The sequence below is a fragment of the Taudactylus pleione genome, unplaced genomic scaffold (assembly GCF_031769625.1).
Source record: "Taudactylus pleione unplaced genomic scaffold, aTauple2 ptg000256l, whole genome shotgun sequence".
Classification (NCBI taxonomy): domain Eukaryota; kingdom Metazoa; phylum Chordata; class Amphibia; order Anura; family Myobatrachidae; genus Taudactylus; species Taudactylus pleione.
This window is the reverse complement of record NW_028284658.1, coordinates 18,177,412-18,198,548: the sequence shown is the minus strand read 5'-3', so window position 1 is coordinate 18,198,548 and position 21,137 is coordinate 18,177,412. Positions and strand designations below refer to the sequence as shown.

Sequence of the window (21,137 nt, the reverse complement as noted above, 5' to 3'; positions counted from 1 at the left end):
TGGGGCCGCCCACAAACAGCAGGCGTTCGCTTGGGAACGCCTCCGTTTGTGAAGCCACCCCCTGCCACGCCTACAAAACAGGGCGAGCTGTTGATCCACACCGACAGCCGCCCCTTTTGTAGAGAGCCACGGAGCGAGTGCTTTTTGCGCTCGTTCCAGGGCTCACGCACGCGCAGTGCACACACCGCACATGTGCATTGGGCCACCATCGACCCGCTTGCGAGCGGGTCTGAATCAGGCCCTGAGTCCGGCGCTGGTTTTACAATATGGAGACCCCCACTCCATTTTCCCCCCATATTTTTAAAACCAGGACTGGCTCACAGAAGCAGTGCTGGTTCATAAAATACGGGGGAACCCTACATGTTTTGTCCGCCATATTTTTAGAACCTGAACTGGCTTCTGAGTCCGGGACTGGCCATGCTTTGGGGGAACCCCACGTCTTTTTTTTGTTTAAATAACCCTTTCTTAGATTTAATACACACAAACAGCCTGCACGTATCTCCAGGGGCTTAGGGAGCCGGTTCCAGCGGAGCGCAAACTACAAGCGCTGAAGTTGCCAAAGGGCACCCTGAAGTCGGACTCCGGAAGCAGCTGTCAAATAGCTGACATCCTGACGGGTCCGTATTCAGCCTGCCAGGTGCTATGGATACAGAGCAGCAGCAGCTCCTGTCCTGCCTTCCTGCTGCTCTTGTGAGAGACTCTGAGCTTGTGCTGAGCCCTGACTGGTGGAGCTCAGCACATGCTCATCTGACCCCAGCAGAGGGCGGGGCTACAGCAGCATGTCAACGGGGATCTATCCTGTAACATGGAATAAGAAGCTGCGGGGTCCACATAAAGGTGAGAGAGGTACCCCAGTTATGTCTGTCTGGTTATGTCTATGACTCTCCCTGCCTGTATGTGTGTGTATATATGCATGTATGTATGTGTGACCCTGCCTGTACTGTATGTGTATATATATGTATGTATGTATGTGAAACTCTGCCTGTACGTGTGTATATGTATATATGCATGTATGACCCTGCCTGTATGTATGCGTGACCCTGCTTGTATTTATGTATGTACTGTATGTATGTTTGACCCTGCCTGTATGTATATATATATATATATATATGTGTGTGTATATAGCGGTTATATTATATAGCTGCTGTGTGTATGTGTATGTATGTATGTATATACAGTGCTGGCCAAAATTGCGGCCATCTTTTTCAAATTTTAATGTTTTTCAACTTTGAATGCTTATAAAAACTGTTTCACTTCACGCAGTGCAATGATTCATATATCAAATGAAAGGAAATTTAATGCTGAATTCAACACAATAAACAGAGGTCAAAAATTTGCATTACAAGGGAAGTTATGCTACTTTCAGTCAGACAAAGAAGCACAGATGCGTTCGATTCAAGAAGCGGATTGTAGTAACAGCTACTACCAGCCAATCGGAATCGTAATTCTGGGGACCAATCAGCTGTTGCAGGTGCAAGGCCATGTTCAAAGGTGGGAAAAGTCAGTTTGGCTGTTTCATTTTGCAGAATAAAGTTGGTTACTGAAGTGCAATTACGGTTGGATGTTTGTGTGTATTGTTTAGTGCTATTGACAGTGTAAAAAATAAATACAACAATGTCGTCCAGGCAAAGTGGTGACTGGTCAGCCAGGCAGAAATCCAGGATTGTGGTGTTACGTGAAAATGGTCTTTTTCGTATACAGCAATTGCAAGAGAAGTTGATCGGAATGTGACAACATCAGGAGTCCGAAAGTTCTGTTTACGCTATCAGGAAACACAATCTATACAAAACAAAGAAGGAAAAGGCCGGAAAAAGTGCACAACAGCTGTTGAAGATAGGAGAATAAAACGAATTTGCGTCAGGGACAGATGGAAGTCATCTGCGGCCTTTAGCAGTGAACTGAGTGCAACTGGTGTTAAACTTTCAATCGTCAGAGGGGTGCCTTGTGTAACACCATGCGATAAAGCACCTTCTTAATAAATTATATGAAATAAAGACTCGGAGACATGAGATTTGGCAGAATAATTAGTTGATAAGTTATTAAAATTATCTAATGAGTATTAAATTAATCTAAACTGATTGGAGATATGGTGGCAAAGAAAGGACGGCAACATACAGCTTACTCCAGCCATGCAGCACACAGACATGCATACCAATCGGACACCGCCTAAGGTGCAGCGCAACCGGTAACTTAAACAACTGTCAACAAAAGGTATCCACTCAACCTCAACTCTAACATGACTACCCACCCGGAAGGTTGATGACGCTATCCCCGGCAGGGTGATCCAGCGACTAAACGAGTCAAAGAGGGTGAGCGCAGCCAAATACTATAAAACTACAAACTGAAAGCTATTTGCACCCTAAGCGACGACCTGCTGTTCTTTCCCACCACAAAAATATCCAAGTCAGACAATCCCACTGAATCCACATAGGGAGGGAGGGTGGGAAGACAGGAACAAAAGAGGCTTTGTCTCAGCCCATACACCTAGTTAAAACACACATACCTATCCTATAGGGCAACTAAGTCACATGGTGTTACCCAAGCCAGCCCCCAGACTCGAAGTTTAACCCATGACGATCTTATTCAATCACTCTGTTTGTCTTTTGTCAGTGCAAGAACGGTACGGAGAAGACTAACGGAGGTTGGCCTAAAAGGTAGGTGATGATGCTATCCACGGCAGGGTGATCCAGCGACTAAACGAGTCAAAGAGGGTGGGCGCACCCAAATACTATAAAACTACAAACTGAAAGCTATTTGCACCCTAAGCGACGACCTGCCGTTCTTTCCCGCCTATGCGAAGGTCTGGTTACAGAACCAACGCACCGCCACCATACCTTAACTAAAACACTGAAGAAATAACCTGGAACAGATCCTCAACAAAAATCTAAACCCCCTCCTCAGTCAAATGAACGCCATCTCTCCTATCCAGATATGCATGCCGGAAACGTATCCTCTCATGCACAACAACATCACCACCAGAGGCCAACACCTGCTTTATGACTGCTGCATTCATCTTCTCTCTGGCTTCATCAATCGCCCTACCATTCTGTACACCACGCCAGACCAGCCAAGGCAAAATACATGACCATACAATCTTGCAAGAAGTCCATGCTTACGCAATCCTAGCAACGTCGTCAGCCATGGATCTCCTCAATTCCTACCCAGTCGTCTTACCAAGATCATTTCCAGCTAAGTGAATCAGTAAAACCTCGGGAGTCCCAAAACGCCTTGCAGAATCTAAAAGTTTAGGACACAAGGCCTGCCACAGCATCCCTCTCACACCAATCCACCACACACAATCAGAGCAAGGGAAGGAAAGAGCACCACAAGCATTCATGAACTTAGCAGCCCAGAAAACATAGGAGTGGCCAACAATCCATATTTTGAGAGAGTCAATTTTAACACCTGAAGGGGGAGAAAAAGAATGCAAAATTAAATGAATTTGCAATTATAATTAAGTAGCGGAGGATCTGCCAAAAAGAAAAAATTTGTGTAACCAGCTGCCAGGCTGAAATTTAGACAAGCTTCAGTGCCAATTTGAAGCAAACATAAAGACACATGAGGGTAAAAGGGGGGGTGGGGAAGAGGGGAGGGGGAAGGAGGGGGAAAGCAGGGAAACACGGATAACTCGGCTGGAGGAAAAAACAAAAAACCTGCTGAGGGACATACTAATTGTAATTAGTGATGTCAATAAGCCGAATTAGGTCCGTCAGTTCAGGCAAAAAGAAAAGGTCCAATGCCTCCAGACTTCCGCTGCCACAGCGGCAAGTAGCTAATCCCCGATTCGGGTAGACAGGACAAACAAGACACACAAGAACATACATTGAAGGTAAACAAACAAATAACATAACAAACGAATAAACATAACATTATTAAATGCGCAATGCAATCATTGCAGAGGCCGAATGTAGTGCTTATAACTGGAGGATTTCCAACGGCCTAAAGCCTTAATCTCGGATACAGAAAATCCTGCTGAAGCAGCGGAAGTTGCTGCCCCGATACGAAACAAGTGCGTACTGAAATTCTGGGGGGAGAGGCCGACATGAGAGACACAGTGCTTCAAAACCCAACCAAACTGGTATTTGTTTAATGGCGAACCATCCTCATGCAGAAGCCAAGAGCCCGCAGTAGCAGGCCTGACCTGAAGATAACACTTGGCCAGGGCAATGGGGCAAATACGCAAGTCCTCAGAAGGGACAAGCGAAATCCAACGTCCCCTACCCAGCTGATCAGTTTTGGAGCGCCTAAGCCTACAAAGCAATGACCTCTCCCCTACCAGAACGTCCACCCAAAGGAGCGCAGAATTGGTTCGCTTGGAGGCCACCACCAACTCCGAAATCTGGAAAGCCCCATGAAAGGCCATAGAAAAAGCTAGTTTGAACAACCGAATCTGCCACGTCCGCTATGACCGCGAGGAGTAATGGGAGGAGGGAAATATCAATAGGACGTCTCTTGTCGGGCGCAACCGGAACCAAGCAAGCCCAACCTTTCAAGGCCTTCTGAATCAGAAAGCTCTTTGTCAGGTCTGGAAGGCTTTTTAACTTAAAGAAAAATGAAATACCGGCCAAATAACGCGAAACCACAGCTCTGGATCTACCAAAGACATAGGGATGCCACATAAAAGAAAGCATCAACTGATGCCTGCTCTTACCTCCATGTCTGTGGCGACGGGAATACTCTTCCCACTCTTCCCAAGCTTGGCGGTAAACTGTCAGAGTACCCGGAGCAAGAGACTGGTGCGCTAAGCCCTCCATGCCAGCTTGATGACCTGCCAAACATAAGAGGGGCAAAGCCCACCAGTAGCATCAGCCCCAGGGGCCAAAGATTGAAACCTAGGCCACTGAAACCAAGATAACGCGTCGGCAATTTCATTCTCTGCCCCAGGAATATGCCGCACCCTAAATGAAATATTGCAGCGCAAGCAAGTTAAGACTAATTGCGCCAAAACTCGCAACACTAGCAGTGATTTAGCACGCTGCTGATTAATCGCATGCACAACACCAAGGTTATCACACCTGAGCACTATGCTGCGATCACGCAAACGCTCACCCCACACTTCCAATGCAACCATGATTGGAAAGAGTTCGAGGAGCAACAGGTCCTGTGTGAGACCCAAACGCACCCATTCCTCAGGCCAAGGAGCCGAACACCAGGACCCGGCAAGGTAGCAACCAAAACCAGCTGAACCCGCTGCTTCGGTGAAAAGCTGCAGCTGAAAGCTGTCGACAGTTGGAGCCATCCGAATCACCACACCATTAAATTTAACAAGAAAAGATGTCCAAACGGACAGATCCCTCTTGATTTCAGAGGACAGGCGAATCATATGGTGCGGCCTGGACGCCCCAGCCGTAAACCGCTCCAGCTTTCGACAGAAAATTCTGCCCATCGGGAAAACCCTACAGGCAAAATTCAACAGACCTAAGATCGATTGTGCCTGCCGCAAAGAAATTCTGTTTGTAGCCAAACATGTAGCAATCGCATCGCGCAATTTTGCCACCTTGTCCTGAGGAAGCCTGCAAACCCCTGCCAGAGTGTCAATCTCGAAACCCAAAAAAGATAGGCAAGCGAGAGGACCTTCAGTCTTCTCATCGGCAACTGGCACCCCGAAATGAAAAGACAGAGCTCGCAAAGAAAACAAAAGAAACGCACAACGGTCTGAATCGGCAGAGCCCACGTACAGAAAATCATTGAGATAGTGAGTTATCCGTGACCCCCGCAAGAAGTCTCCACGCACCAATGAAGAAAGGTGCTAAATCTTTCTAAAAAGGCACAGGAAACAGAGCATCCCATAGGCAAGCACTTGTCTATAAAATATCTGCCGCCAATGCATAACCCCATGTACCTGAAGGAGTCAGGATGCAAGGGAAGTAGACGAAAAGCTGATTCCACATCTATCTTAGCCATGAGAGCGCTGGGGCCATACGACCTAACCATCTCCAAGGCCTCGTCAAATAACTGAAAACCCACCGAACAGAGAGGGTCATTCAGACCCGCTCGCGAGCGCAGGACGCTCGCAAGCGTATCGATGGTGCCAAATTGCGCATGCACACGACGGAGGGAGCTCCGTTGTGCGCATGCGCGAGACCCGAATAACGACGGCCAAGCCGTAATTATGGGTCTCGCACCAAAGGGGGCGTGCTGTCGATTGTTGATTGACAGCACACCCCCTTTGGTGGGCGTCCGGGGGGCGTGGCTGCCAGACGTAGGCATTCCCATGGGAACGCCTACTGTCTGAGTCCGGCCCCACTGACATCAGTAGTGATGTCAGTGGGAGTGATTTTGGCTCTGATAGAGCCAAAATCACTCCAGGGCTTGCGGTCACTGAGACCCTACCGCAGGGTCTCGTCACAAGCCCGATGGTCGCGATGGTCTTGACCATTGCGACCACCTTTTGGCCGCTCGCATATGCTGTGGGTGGTCACCCACAGCTATGCGAGCGGCCGGGAGGCCGCTCCATTTTCAGGTAGGAGGGCACTGATTAAGAGCGAGCGCTCTGGTCAGAGCATCCGGCTCTGAATCAGGTCCAGAACTCCGGAGGTATAGCATCATTCACCGATGACCCTGATGGGTATGACAGATGCTGAATGAGCCTCAATTTGCCAGGAGACTTCTTGGGGACAACTCCCACTGGAGAAAGAATCAAATCCTACAGTGGAAGTTGTTCATATGGGCTTGCCATTCGCCCTAGGCTTACCTCCTTCTGAATTTTTTCCTTTAGTACATCAGGTAATGCATGCGCTGACCGCAGATTCTTCGGGGGGCCAACCCTAAACTCACCTCTAAAGGGTAACTTAAATCCAAATGTGAAACCGGAATACAAAAAACGTGCGTCTTCAAGGTTTGGATACCAACCCAACCATTTGGCCATAGCCTCCAAACGCACTGGGGATGATGCCTTACTTAGCCCCGGTATTCCCGGGTGGCTTGGAAGACTGCTGTCCAGCCGGTCGGGAGCAATTGGACACGGGATGGGCTCCGCTGCAACGCAAACAGAGATGACGAAGACGACACCGCTGCCCCTGAGTACAAGTGGCATTGTTAAAAGCAAAGCATTTGCCTTTATTCTGAGTCTGAGCAGAAAAACAACCCAGTGGACGCCGAATAGGGGGAGTTTCGACTGGAAGAAGCGGCGGCTGATTGACTTCCAGCCACACCTCCACGTCCTTACCATCAAACTCAATCACAGGCCTGCCATCCTGCTTCCGACGAAACTCTTCATCGTAAGCCCGCCAGGCAAACCCCCGGGAACTGCACTGCATGCCATTAATCTGCAGGATGAGTCATTAAATAGCATGATGCAAACAGGCAGAAACCCACGATCCAATTACTAAAGGACTTAAAAGAGTCCAGGCCGCACCCTCCCTTACTCTTGGTCGCCTTAAAGTCCTTTTTTGTTTTGTCCGTGAGCACAAAAATGTCCACATACAAACCTTTAGTAATCTTGCGCTTACAGCATGGACGTAAGCCACGCAAGACTGCCATATTATCGCAGCGGACATCTAGTGACCATTTAGAACATTTGCGAGAGGCATCGTGTGAGCGCAGGCGCTTGCACTTAGATGACCTAACATGCCGGTTGGCCTCGCGTTTAGCATATTTAGCAGCTCGCTTGTGCGCCCTGGCAGAGCAGCAGCCGTCTGACACCAGCGATGAAGAGGAACAACAGCTGCTACTATCATCATCATCCACGCAAGAAGACCCACCTGATGTATCCGGCTGCTCACCACATGAAGAACCTGCCAAATTTGCTTCCCCGTCTACAGCTGCCTCCTTGTGACTGTCGCTGGCATCGCCGTCTGAAAAAGAAGGTAACACAGCATCTGGCACCATAGCCGCCGATGCATTCAAAGGTGCGGAAGAAAGCGTAGCTGAACTGCCTGACACTTGTGGAGGGACCGCACTTGGGATACCTTGCGCTACTAAGGAGCCAAATGCGCGCACTGCTGTAAAAAATTGCTCGGGTATGTTCGCTGGCAACTGCGAGGTAGGAACCGCGGGGAGCGCACCAGCTGAAGACCCAGGGCCAGGTAGTTGTGGGATAGCAGCTAGAACAGGGGCAAATAAAGCTGCCATGGATGACATAAAGTTTAGAACCCCCGCAGCATCACCAGCCCCCTGTGACCCTAAACCCTGAGTAGGCCCTTGAACCTGACTATTCAGCACAGAACTGCTGGCAGAGCCCACCTGCAGCAAGTTCTGATGCTGATCATCAAAATGGCGGCTAAGCCCCTCTCCCCAAGCAGGCTCAGGGAGCTGAGCAGAGCCTCCATCTGTACTCTGGGCCTGTGCGCCTCTGCGCCTCATGTATGCCCTAGAGGTACAAGCCGGGGCTCGAGACCTGACTGGTCTCGAACCCGCGGCCTCCCCTGCCCTGCCCTGCCCGCGGGTGTTCCACCCGGGATCCCCGCGGGGGCATGTGCCTGAGCGCGTCCGCGGCTCACAGCACTGCCGCGAGCTGGGACATGCGGGCAGGCAGGTGCAGCAGTCGCTGACCCACCTGCCGCAGAGAGCCAGCAGCCGCTGGAGCAGTCACATCGCGTGACCCCCCAGCATCAGACGCCGCGGCGGGCATGGGCGCCCGCGCTCCACGGCCTCCCTGGCTTAGTGAAATGCCAGGAGAGGCAGCTGTAGCAGGAGGGGACTTGCCTTGAAGGTAACGGCGTAGGGGGTTGCTTGATCGGCGCGGGCGGGACATGGCAGGGGAAAATAACTAGCGATGGCCCAGAGGAGAGGGAAAGAAAATAAAAGGGGGGGGAGATAGAAACTGGGGCAGAGAAAACAGTGAGGGAGAATAGAAAGAGATGGCACAAGATGAGAGGGAAATGAAAGAAAAGGGGTGATATAAGAACTGGAGCAGAAGAAACAGGAGAATGGAAGTTGAAAAAGAAATAGAAAATGAGAAAAGAAGAAAAAAATATGCAATAATCAATACACTGTATAGCACTTACTGCCCAGCACTTATCTCTGTCAGAAGACAGGAACAAAAGAGGCTTTGTCTCAGCCCACACACCTAGTTAAAACACACATACCTATCCTATAGGGCAACTAAGTCACATGGTGTTACCCAAGCCAGCCCGCAGACTCGAAGTTTAACCCACAACGATCTTATTCAATCACTCTGTTTGTCTTTTGTCAGTGCAAGAACGATACGGAGAAGACTAACGGAGGTTGGCCTAAAAGGTAGGATTGCCCGAAAAAAGCCATTGCCGAATAAAAAGCTGCGGCAGCAACGAATACAGTGGGCAAAAGAACACATTGCATGGACAGAAGGTCAGTGGAAACAAGTGATATGGAGTGACGAAACTAAGATATCGATATTTGGTAGTGATGGGAGAAAATATGTGAGACGTCGCATCGGGGAAGAGGTACATCCAGATTGCATTCAAGCGACAACAAAGAATCCTACAAATGTTATGATCTGGGCATGTATGACAGCAGATACTGTAGGCCGCCTTTATGTCATAGCTGGCACACTGAACAGCAGAAAGTACAGTACATGACACCATCCTACAACCAAAACTTTTACCTTCTATCAGGGATCTTTTTCCAGATAATGCCCCATTTTTTTCCCATCAGGATTCAGCTCCCTGCCGCACTGCATGAATATGCAAACAGTGGTTCACGGAGAATGACATACAGGTGCTGGGATGGCCAGGAAACAGCCCAGACCTGAACCCCATAGAACATTTGTGGTTCCGTTTGAAAAAACTGGTACATCTGAGGTGTCCATCCAATAAAAGACAATTAATTGAGGCTATAATTGTCTTATGGCACCACATAATAAAGAAGGAAGAGATCCAAACATTGGTTGGCTCAATGCCACATCGCTGTGCTGCTGTCTTGAAAAATAAAGGATACCCAACGAAATACTGATAGGACAGTAACATCATAAGTACACAGGGATTTTCACCCTAAGTGTTGTTTTCACTGCATAACTTCCCTTGTAATGCAAATATTTAACCTCTGTTTATTGTGTTGAATTCAGCATTACATTTCCTTTCATTTAATATATGAATCATTGCACTGCGTGAAGTGTAACATTTTTTATAAGCATTCGAAGTTGAAAAACATTCAAATTTCAAAAAGTGTCCGCAATTTTGGCCACCACTGTGTATATATATATATATATATATATATATATAGGCAGGGGAGGGGGTTGGCTGGAGTGACAGGGGGCTAGTGAGACATTTGGAGATAGAGCCCTCTCAGTAAATGTACCGACGTCATCAGTTACTATCCACGTGGACATTGATCGGGAATAGTAACCTGCCCATGCCCGAAGCATGGCAACAAGGCAAGCCCGCAAGGGTTCAAGTTTCTAAAGTAACATCGCTGTAAGGGCACCGCACTTCCACCAACACTCCATGTCACGTCCAGGTACATTAACTGAAGGGGATCAATGGCTAGTGTGACATGGGGCTGTTGTATGATGATGACATTGTTTACATTACAGAAACAGGCATCTTCCGGACCATGTGATTTCCTACATGAAGAGCAGACTATGGGAGACAATGGAGGCGCCTGCCTCCAGGCACCAGCACTGAAGGGGCACCTCCTCCATTGCCTACAATATAATCACCCGACTTAGGGCTGTAACTATGTACCTGGATTGTACCATCACAGCTGCCCAATACACTGCACCTCTTCCTGGCACCTGAGAAACCACCATACAGTACACTAGTGGAGAGCTCCGTGTCAGACCATCAGCTGCCATCTCCGTCTATCTATAGCCTGTCCCTACTGATTGGTGTCATTGCTCCTCAGCAGCTTCTTATGTCAGTGTGACACGTCCGGTGCCCTCCTCACCAACAACTCTCTGCTTCACTCCTCCCTGGTGGCAGCCCTAGCCTCAGACCCGTGCAGCAGTCCCGGCGCACCCCTTCACCAACAACTCCCCATCTCAGATTTTACCGCAAGAGTCCGGAGTGGCTGGCCTGAGCATAAATGCATAACCTTACCTATATGGTGGTTTCTCTGCCATAGGCAGGGCCGGCCCGAGCCTAACATTCTTGGTAAGCGAAGATACATTTTTGCGCCCCCTGGCTGAATTTGCACACGCTGAAGGTGCGTGCACCCGACAAAGGAAATGGGTGTGGTCTCATGGGAAAAGCCATAATCACGAGCGCCAATCATGCTGGGTACAGTAGTAGTGCCCCTAATACAATGCCCACAGTAGTAGTGTCCCTAATACAATGCCCACAGTAGTAGTGTCCCTAATCCAATGCCCACAGCAGTAGTGGCCCTTGTACAATGCCCACAGCAGTGGTACCCCTTCTGCAGTGCTCCCAGTAGTGGTGCCCCTTCTGAAATGCCCCATTAGTAGTGGCCCCAGTAGTAATGCCCCCAAAAGTAATGCTCCCTGTATTAGTACCCCCAGTAGTAATGCCCCCTGTAAAAGTGCCCACAGTAGTAATCCCCCTGTAATGCTCCAATAAGTTAGCCCCCAGTAGTAGTGCCCCTGTAATAATGCCCAGTAGTAGTGCCCTTGTAAAAGTGCCCACAGTAGTAATGGAGCCAGTAGTAGTGCCCCCAATAGTAATGCCCCAGTAGTAGTGCCCCCAATAATAATGCCCCTGTAACAGTGTCCCCAGTAGCCCCTGTAACAGTAACCCCTGTAACTCTGGGTCTTTAACTGAAACGTGCTCACCCTTAATGGTAGTTGCGGTGGGCTATCAAGTAGGTCCCGTACACATAGCATGGCACCACCGCAACAAAGTTCGTAGGGAGCCCAATTCGGGGTTCAGAGCACCAAAAGGTAATCCAGGTCCAGACATAAAGTCCGCACTGGATTACCTTTTGGTGCCCTGAACCCCGAATTGGGCTCCCTACGAACTGTGTTGCAGTGGTGCCGTGCTATGTGTACGGGACCTACTTGTTTTTTAAGCTAGCCCACCGCAACCACCATTAAGGGTGAGAACTTTTCAGTTAAAGACCCAGAGGGGATATTGCACATTAGTATCCAGCATAATCTTACTTTATGTCTTTTTAAAATATTGTATGTATTTTATGGTACCTTGTAATAAATGTGTTATAAATTTGATGCATATGAGAAATTTATCCTAAATACACATTTGTTTATTTATTTTATCTTTTGCATACTATCATCGTCAGGTAATAAGCGCCAAGGATCAGACACATTTATTGTGTGTGTAAATTTACCCCAATGTGACTGTACAGTATATGTGTCTGTGCAGCCCAGTCCATCTCTGTGTGTCTCTGTGCACCCAAGTCTGTCACTGTGTGACTCTATTTGACTATATGTATGTCTCTGTGCACCCCAGTCTGTCTCTGTGTGTCTCTATGTGTATCTGTGTGTCTCTATGTGACTGTGTGTGTCTCTGTATCACTCTTTGTGACTATGGGCTCTATTTATTAACATTATTTTTACTAGAATAAAATGAAAAAGGGTGTTTTCACACCCTTTTCACATTATTTTAGTATCACCTATAGTTAATACAGGGCAATTGGAGTAGAATTCGTAAAATTGTACTCCAACCCCTAAGTATCACTTATTTTTAGTAATCATATCGCATTTCCCATAATTGTAATGGGAAATGTGATCGACTAAAGTTACTAAAAATAAATTGTATAAAAATATCGGGGAAAGCCCTGTAATAATAACGCCACCTGGAGGTGGCGTTATCCAGGGTCTCCCCCGGTTACCAGACTCCTGATCTGCTCTAACAGGGAGAGCAGAGCCGGGAGTCGGTCCCAGTAATCAGCTGTGTGGTCTAAACAGACTGCAAGCTGATTACTGTAAAAAAAAGGAAAAAAAATTGTCAACATTTTTTTTTTACTTACCTGACTCCAGGGACCGGTGATCGGGCCTCCGGTAATGTCTCCCCTCCGGTCAACTGGTCTCCCATAGTGCACGGCGGCCCGGTCATCAGGTGATCGGGTCCCAGTGCAGTATGGGAGAGCACCTGATCGGAGGCATGGAGGACATCACTGGAGGCCCGGATCATGCAGATAAGTGTAATTAAGGGAGAGGGGGGGTCGCGGGGGAGAAGGGGGTCGCAGGGGGTCCGCGATTGCGGGGGCACGGCTTAGCGCCGGGGGGGGGTAGTAGCGGCGGCCAGTCGGCGCATGCGCGGGCACTTTTTCACAGTATTTTTTGCGAAAATACCGTGACCAGTGTGCGGAGGGACAGAGCTTTCTCGCAAATCCCTGTGATATTGCCTGAACTCGCAATGCGAATTCAGTCGATAATATCACACTACGATCTGCATTCAATATGCGGATTGTAGTAAATGGAGCCCTATGTAACTGTATGTCTGTCACTATACACCTTTCTGTGTCTCTCTGTGTGACTGTGTGTGTCACTCTATGACTCTACTGTATGTGTGTCTCTGTGACTGTATTTGTCTGTAAGAGTTTATAGCGCAGATTCATTTATTTGCAATGCTGACTATTGCCATCTGCTCATAGCAAGTACAATATCACACATTTTACTGCTTGATTTCCCTGCATGTCTGTCATACAGAAATGCAGGATGGATCCAATTTGTGACCACAATAACAACAGTGCAAAACTAACCTTAAAAAAGGGTTACTTTTCCCTTACTGTTTTTGGATACATGTTAAATATATATTTATTGTGTGATGGAATTGGTCTGACAGCCTCCCACCTACTAGTAACTCTCTCTCTCTCTCTCTCTCTCTCTCTCTCTCTCACGTACTCTTCCTCTAGTGAATAGTGAAACTGTGCTTTTAATTTTAAATCATGGTGATCCTCACGTGCCCTGGCCCCCTCTTAATCAAGCTCTGGTGGCCTAGGTCATCCAGAACGATTCCATTGGCCCCGGATATGTACAGAGAAAGATTGTCACATAGTGAATTACGATAAGAGTCGGCTGGAGTTGACTTTAAGAAAAACGAATCTCTGAATACCTGGAAATTGCGCTTTCATGCAGATGCTTTCTTTTCACAGTACAATTAGTGATATTCTTAGGATTTTATCAAGCAACTCAAATATATCTCACAACTGTGCATGGACAGAGCCATAACTAGACTTTTTGGTGCCCTGTGCCTCCCCAAGTGCTGACGATCAATTGGCAGCCAATACTTTTATATTCGAAATTCAATTTATTTTCAAACATAAGCACATATACTTAAAATGATCAAATATACAAGTGTAACATATATAACACAACATAAAACTACATGTCCACTTTCAGTTTCAGAAATTCTTAAAAGCATAAATAAGGCTCCAATAAATGTAATTATGGAAAATTTGTAACTAACTAATGGTGATCTAAAAGTGATAATAGGCATGTGGTAATACTGCGTGTGCAGACACAGACAGGGGTGTCTCAGTCCTTACACATTCAGTCGCTCAGATGTACACAAGAGTAGGGCTTTATATCCTCATTTGCATAAAGTCGCAGGCGAGTGTCTGTCAATAGCTGTGGGAGCTTCTGCTGCCACCTCTGCATCAGGCCCATAATGAACCCTATTTTACAGCATATAATAAATATATACTGGGCCTTCAAATTTTTCATTCTCATATGTAACCTATAACGTATGGTCTGTGGTCAGCAGTGCAGAGGGTGCAGCTATCCTCATATTCTTCATGTAATCAAGGAGCAGGCAGCAGATGAGAATCACCTCTTACACACCTCGTTATTTTATTATTTTATGAAACATCCTATGAATAGTAATAAGTGTCTCTAATTTTTCGATAACATTGAAAAATTACATACAGTAGGTGAAATATTTGTCAAAATACTGTGGACTCTTATGAAAATGTGTAGAAAATGGATGAAGCATGGATGGAGCTATTTTTAGACAAAGTATGACCTTACACAGACTTCAAGGTGAGGTCCCTGCACATTTAATTGTGTGCACACACCAAAACCATTTTTTTTCTGCAAGGGATCACTCACTCCCAGTATACAATTTGTGTACAGACAAATGTGGAGTTTTTAAATTTTCAAAATGTTTTCTGGCCATTGTGTCCTTCTTTTCTAGCAATGGTTTGAGGAATATGGAGCCTTGGACAACTTCCCATTTCCTCCCTTTGGAATGCTATTTAACAAACCCTGCTTTAACATAACAGTTATTAAACCCCACTATGGGAATTCACTAACTTACACCACTAGGCTGTAACCTCTCATCACAAGAGGACACTCTTGTTGACATGTAGTTAAATGCAGGGGCGTCAATAGCCGCACCAGGCCCAGGGAAAGGGGGAGTGGTCTAATCACGAGAGGCATGGCCACGCCCCCTTAGGATAAAAAATGGGGGGGGAAACGACGCTGCATGCTGGGAAGGGGGGCGCTGTGAGCCCCTCAGCCCAGCACAAAGCCAGGGGGGCGGTTGCAAATATTGTGATTGCGCCCCACAGGCATAGGAGACTGCTGTGAGCAATCTCCCACTGCAACCCAGCACACAGCAGCATGTGCTGGGCTGCAGTGAGATAAGAGGGAGGGTGATGCCGGGCCCCTTTAGCAAGCCAGGGCGCAGGTAATTAGTACCTACTCCCCCACCTCTCGACGCCCCTGGTTAAATGGTCAAACCCTACAAGCTATCTCTTAACTGTGTATAACGCATCTGACTCAACAACATCACATGTCTGTGTTATTGACTGTACATGACCGATCAGTCACAATGTCTATTGTGCATGGCTTGTCATATTCTGAGTCATCAGACTTAAAGGTCAACCCACTTAGACTGCAGGTGCAAGACTTGTTTAATTGGCTCTATAACAGGGTCTACAATGTAAACTCTACATGTGCCCAACCCTGGCACTGTGTGTATTGGAGCCTCTAAGTACTGTAAGGCTGTACAGTACTTAACCCAAGAGAGATTACTATCTTATTATATTGACTGCTGTTTATCTTCTATCACCTGTATCCTGTTGTCTTCATTATATACTACTTTAGTTTGGCATAAAAGTGTGGACTAACCTCCTTGCTCACATCTGCTGTGCATCTTTCAACTTGTAGGCATCTGCCAATATCTCTGAGCCTTATGTATCACATCTATTCCTGCCTATACTCATTTGCACACTTTCTATCCTCCTCTCTCTAACTGTATGACTGTTACATGATTAGTATGATTTGCACATGCTCTGATTGTATGTTATACTGTACATGCTTATTTGCTTGATGCACAACTGACTGGTATGTACATACCTATGTTTTTTATTATATTTAATTATTTCCTTGCCTGTCCGGCACTGTGGAATTTGTGTCACTTTATACATAAACTTTGAAGAGTAAGACAGAGGAAGTACAAGCAGCCTCTAAACTGGCTCTAGAACATTTCACTAAAGAGGATGGGCTTCACAACCCAGGCTTCTAGGGGAAATAGTGTTTTACCAAATTCTTAAAAACAAGGAAAGATATCAAGTGTCACATTAAAGTAATCTTTTTCTAAGTCTCCTAGGCCGCTGATTGACTTTATATATATATATATATATATATATATTATATATATATATATATATATATATATATATATATATAAGAATGTAGAGATAGGCGGCACTGAAAGACTTTCATTGCAAAACAGTTAATTTATTCCGACGTTTCAGGGCATATACAGCCCTTTTTTCAAGGATACATATATTATATATACAGTCAGGTCCATAAATATTGGGACATTGACAGAATTTTCAGATTTTGGCCTCTATTCACCACCACAATGGCTTTGAAATGAAACAAACAAGATGTGATTTAACTGCAGACTTTCAGATTTAATTTGAGGGTAATTACATCCAAATCAGGTGAACGGTGTAGGAATTACAACGGTTTCTATATGTGCCTCCCACTTTTTAAGGGGCCAAAAGTAATGGGACAAACTAAACAATCCTAAATCTAACTTTCGCTTTTTAATACTTTTTTGCAAATCCTTTGCAGGCAATTACAGCCTGAAGTCTGGAACGCATAGACATCACCAGACGCTGGGTTTCATCCCTGGTGATGCTCTGCCAGGCCTCTACTGCAAATGTCTTCAGTTCCTGCTTGTTCTTGGGGCATTTTCCCTTCAGTTTTGTCTTCATCAAGTGAAATGCATGCTCAATCGGATTTAGGTCAGGGGATTGACTTGGCCATTGCATAACATTCCACTTTTTAGCCTTAAAAAACTCTTTGGTTGCTTTTGCAGTATGCTTCGGGTCATTGTCCATCTGCACTGTGAAGAGCTGTCCAATGAGTTCTGAAGCATTTGACTGAATATGAGCATATAATATTGCCCGAAACACTTCAGAATTCATTCTGCTGCTTTTGTCAGCAGTCACATCATCAATAAATACAAGGGAACCAGTTCATGCCCACGCCATGACACTACCACCACCATGCTTCACTGATGATGTGGTATGTTTTGGATCATGAGCAGTTCCTTTCCTTCTCTTCTCTTCCCATCACTCTGGTACAAGTTGATCTTTGTCTCATCTGTCAATAGGATGTTGTTCCAGAACTGTAATGGCTTTTTTAGATGTTGTTTGGCAAACTGTAATCTGGTCTGCCTGTTTTTGTGGCTCACCAATGGTTTGCATCTTGTGGTGAACCCTCTATATTCACTCTTGTGAAGCCTTCTCTTGATTGTTGACTTTGACACATATACATCTACCTCCTGGAGAGTGTTCTTGATTTGGCCAACTGTTATGAAGGGGTTTTTCTTCACCAGGGAAATAATTCTTTTGTCATCCACCACAGTTGTTTTCCGTGATCTTCCGGGTCTTTTGGTGTTGCTGAGCTCTCTGGTGCGTTCTTTCTTTTTAAGAATGTTCCAAACAGTTGATTTGGCCACACCTAATGTTTTTGCTATCTCTCTGATGAGTTTGTTTTGATTTTTCAGCCTAATGATGGCTTGCTTCACTGATAGTGACAGCTCTTTGGATCTCATATTGAGAGTTGACAGCAACTGATTCCAAATGCAAATGTCACACCTAGAATCAACTCCAGACCTTTTACCTGCTTAATTGATAATGAAATAATGAGAGAATAGCCCATACCTGTCCATGAAATAGCTTTTGAGTTGATAGTCCCATTACTTTTGGCCCCTTAAAAAGTGGGAGGCACATATTGAAACTGTTGTAATTCCTACACCGTTCACCCGATTTGGATGTAATTACCCTCAAATTAAATCTGAAAGTCTGCAGTTAAAGCACATCTTGTTTGTTTCATTTCAAAACCATTGTGGTGGTGAATAGAGGCCAAAATCTGAAAATTCTGTCAATGTCCCAATATTTATGGACCTGACTGTATATATATATATATATATATATATATATATATAAAACTACTATGTAAGTTACAGCCCCAAACACATGCCAGTAATCTATATTCTGAGAAAGTGTTGCAACTTTGTGATGTGGTATAGAGGACTAGTTAGTGTGCTGACCACATTTCCAAAACACTGCAGTCCCTCTCCTTTCAAGCAGAATGAAACTAAGGGGTTTCATTTACAAACCATCGGGTTGCAAAGCCCAACACTGGTGATTGTGTTTATGCCCAATATTTTAAGGGGCTATTGCAGGGGTTCCCAACCATGGTCCTCAAGGCACACTAACAGTCCAAGTTTGAGGATGTGCCTTAAGGACCGAGGTTGGGAATCACTGGGCTATTGCTTTGTAAATAAGCCCCTAAATGTTACTTATTCATACCTCCCATCAGCTAAGTGGGCAAAGGTATGGCCATGCTGTACTGGGGCTTGGACACACCCCAGATGGGCTTTAATTTAGAAAAAAACAATATTTTATGCTGCATGCTGTGGGGGCAAAAAGTAGAAAAGAAAACTGTGCTGTCACTTCTCACTTCAGTGTCTCTCAGAGAATTGTGGAAATATCCAATTATATCAGTTGTATAAAGCAGAAATATAACACAATCACTGAGTTATAAATATAGGATTTAGTACACCTCTGCATAGAACTGCTGCTGTTTAAATTCAGGAAGTCACCTGAAGCAACAGAAGGTACCATAAAAGCAGAAACCAACAGCGCAAAAATGTGCAGTAGGTGATATTAACACTGTAGGAGACAATATATGTATAAAAGAATATAAACATTTATTTACACATTTCATCTAAAAACACCTAGTATCTTCGTGCTAAAACAAAGTCATTGTACATAAAAGAATTTAGGACCAGGCTGTTGGCTGTCGGTAAAAAAGTCACTGTAAATACAGTAAGAGTTCCTGACCAGCAAAAAGGTGGATGATATAAATTACTGTGTCTACTGATGATGGTCCAAACAAACAGGCAGGTGGATTACCCAGGAATAGAGACATGGGGCCCGATTCAGACCCGGGCTCTAAGCCGCGGATGCATATTATATGGGCGATTGTCACCCGTCTGCGCATGCGTATGCATCACAGTGCGCATGCGCGAACCAGTCACTGCGATCGGGAGTCGTGCGCTCGTTGTAAACAGACTGAGCGCTACTTTTAGTGACAGCTCATGCTGTTTGTGGATGGGAACAGGGGAAGGTGCTTGTGAACGGGGGAGTTGTGCTGCGAACGCAGGCGTGTCTGGGTGTCAAAACGGAGTTTTGCTAAATTAGCATGGAAGCGTCATTGTACATGTCACTTGGTTGTATTTCAGCCTACAGTAATCGCAGTGCTTGCGGTGGAGTAGGGTCTGCCTCAAGCGCTGCGTGCAGCTCCGATGGCTCTCGATGGTTCTGATTAATCATACACTTCCTGGAGATGACGTGTGTTGAGAAAGAAAAGTGGGCGTTTTTATACCGGCGTGCGCTCGCTCTGCCGTCGCTCTCTAAAACATAGAGGGCGTCCTTCCACCAGACAGTGTGATGCGGAATTTGCATACCCAGCCCCTTTTTGGCAGTGAGAGAACACAGCTTAGCATCTGTGTCTGAATCGGCGCCTTAGTCCTGCAACTCTTATTCCCTCTAAGGGCAATTCCTATATTCTACCTTGGAGAAGGACTCCAGTGAGACTGGACAGTTGATTAATCCAAAGTTATAGTATGCCAGCGCAGCATGCGTGACGTCATGATATTGCATAGCTGGATCAGAGAGGAGCTGGGCTGGAGCCTACAGGGAACAGAAACAGTAGGCAGCAAGTAAGTGTTGGCTGGGCTGGAGAGACACAGATCAGGCGGTGGTTGGGGGAGATGAAATGGCAGAGGAGGAATGAGGCAGATAGACAGAGAGGGGGGGATGAGGCAGAAATACACAGGGGCAGGGGTGGGCTGAGAGACAAAGGAGCTGGGGTGAGGCTGAGAGACATAGGGGCTGGGGTGAGGCTGAGAGACATAGGGGCTGGGGTGAGGCTGAGAGACACAGGGTGGGGAATGAAGCTGAGAGATACAGGGAAGGGTATGAGACAGAGAAACACAGGGGAGCGGATGAGGCAGAGAGACACAGTGGAGCGGATAATGCTGAGAGACACGCCCTCATTTTGAAGAACAGTCCTGGTCATCACCTCCCCCAAGTGAGCGATCATGCAGGATCCATTTTACACATGTGCAGAATGGGTTCTGCTACACCTGCGCAGACTGAGAACTATTGGATTTATATGTAAACCATTGGGTTTGCGTACAAATCAAAATCAGGCCCTGAGTGCCGTTAAAGCTTGTTTTTTTAATCAAGGATTACAATTTTTTCTTTTTTTCTTATTGCATTACAGAATCATTGTGCGCGAGCCCCGGAGCGAGCGCAAAAAGCGCTCGCTTCGGGACTCACTACAAAAGGGGCGGCTTTCGACAGCTCGACCCCTTTTGTATGCGTGGCCGGGGGTGGCTTCACAAACGAAGGCGTTCCCAAGCGAACGCCTGCCATTTGTGGGCAGCCTCACTGACATCACCAGTGGTGTCAGTGAGAGAGCTTCCGGCTCTGTTAGAGCCGAAAGCTCTCTGGGGCTTGCGGCCACAAGACCCTACCACAAGGGTCTTGTCGCAAGCCCGATGGTCGCGATGGTCTTGACCATCGCGACCATCATCATGGCCGCTCGCATAAGCTGTGGGTGGTAACCCACAACTATGCGAGCTGCCAAGAGGTCACAACTTAAAAACCAAGCGCCCGCCCTGATTCAGAGCGAGCGCTCGCTTTTTGCGAGAGCCTCTGAATCAGGCCCACAGTGTATATTTGTACCGGAAGTGTCATCCACTCGACCTAATTGTGCGTAACAGTTCATAATTCATAGGATCACAATCAGCTCTTAGTGAGAAGGTCTT

General features: G+C 46.4%; 2 pseudogenes; both read right to left on the bottom strand.

The window, feature by feature from the left end:
- Positions 1 to 3,889: 3,889 nt before the first annotated feature.
- Positions 3,890 to 8,304, bottom strand: LOC148514995 (uncharacterized; annotated as a pseudogene).
- Positions 4,869 to 7,482, bottom strand: LOC148514996 (uncharacterized; annotated as a pseudogene).
- Positions 8,305 to 21,137: the final 12,833 nt, after the last annotated feature.